Source organism: Neomonachus schauinslandi, chromosome X (assembly GCF_002201575.2).
Source record: "Neomonachus schauinslandi chromosome X, ASM220157v2, whole genome shotgun sequence".
NCBI lineage: Eukaryota > Metazoa > Chordata > Mammalia > Carnivora > Phocidae > Neomonachus > Neomonachus schauinslandi.
In genome coordinates, this window is record NC_058419.1 from 34,719,177 (window position 1) to 34,720,634 (window position 1,458).

Genomic DNA, 1,458 nt, shown 5'->3' on the forward strand with positions numbered 1-1,458 from the left:
ACCCAAGTCAAAACCAAGAGCCACTCAACTGACTGAGCCACCCAGGCACCCCTTCACTTTCATCTTTTTTTTTAAATTTTTATTATGTTATGTTAATCACCATACATTACATCATTAGTTTTTGATGTAGTATTCCATGATTCATTGTTTGTGTATAACACCCAGTGCTCCATTCAATACATGCCCTCTTTAATACCCATCACCAGGCTAACCCATCCCCCCCTTCCCCTCTAGAACCCTCAGTTTGTTTCTCAGAATCCATAGTCTCTCATGTTTCGTCTCCCCCTCCGATGTCCCCCCTTTCATTTTTCCCTTCCTACTATCTTCTTTTTTTTAACATATAATATATTATTTGCTTCAGACATACAGGTTAATACCTGATAGGACTTGATCCATTCTAGTAGCTCAGTGAATATATGGAAGAAGATTAAAGGCCCCTCAATTTATCAATTGTTCACATTCTTCTCCTTCTACCCTTGCCCCATCCTTCTAAAATGATAAAAAAATATATTCCTACATTTTAAGACAAAATCACTTCAGCTTCCCTTTATATGCTTTTGTTTTGCTGGAACATATCCTGGGGAATCTGCTGACAACTCTTTCCTTTAAACAGTCTGTCCTTTGCTGTGATGACCAACTTAGGACACCTTTGGATTAACCATAAACAGTCTGTCCTAAAATTATACATGCCTTACATTCGAATTTCTGATTTGTTTGAATTGTTTCTTTTCATAAATGCTTTTAGCTCTTGCCTTTGCAACCAGGAATGGATATATCTTTCTGACAGAATGATCTTGCAATTTAGTATCAAAGGCACTAGTTACATCAACGTTTTATTTGACATTGTGATCTTGAAAAACATACCATCTTTGTGTCTTTGGCAAAAGGTAATTATAGATGATTTTATGGAATGTGTCTTTATCAATCTTTGATGCACTGAAATGAGTCAAATTTCATATTATACTGTTGGCTATTTATTAGAGCAATAATCTGGGAATACCTTGCCTGGTACTCTTAGAATAGGACAGATCTCATATACCTTATTGTCTAAAGAATAATCTAGATAACAGGTAATCTGAAGTGCTCCGAAAGTTCCTCCATTTCATTCAAATGAATTTGAAAAGACATTTCCCTTAAGATGGCCTTCCATTCTGCATTTTACTACACTTGGATCTGTAAGCAGATAATTAGTGCAACCTTTTGCATCTCAATCAGAGCTTTTTAATGCCTGAATTGATTGTTGGATCTTCTGCAACATGCCTTTCTTGTGCACTTCTGCCCTTGCTGTCAAAACTGTGTTATGGATAGCATTTATACTTGTCCAACTCAGTAATGCTGCTACTTTAAGCAGCCATACTCACCCTCTTTTTTTTAGATTTTTATTTATTTATTTGACAGAGAGAGACACAGCGAGAGAGGGAACACAAGCAAGGGGAGTAGGAGAGGGAGAAGCAGGCT

The 1,458-nt window shown here is 36.8% G+C and overlaps 1 non-coding gene across 1 annotated transcript; it reads left to right on the forward strand.

Moving 5' to 3' along the window:
- The first annotated feature begins 621 nt into the window (after positions 1-621).
- Positions 622-693, forward strand: LOC123323527. Its single transcript, XR_006539461.1, has one exon. It is a non-coding gene; the product is annotated as a small nucleolar RNA SNORD58 (small nucleolar RNA).
- The last annotated feature ends 765 nt before the right edge of the window (positions 694-1,458 follow it).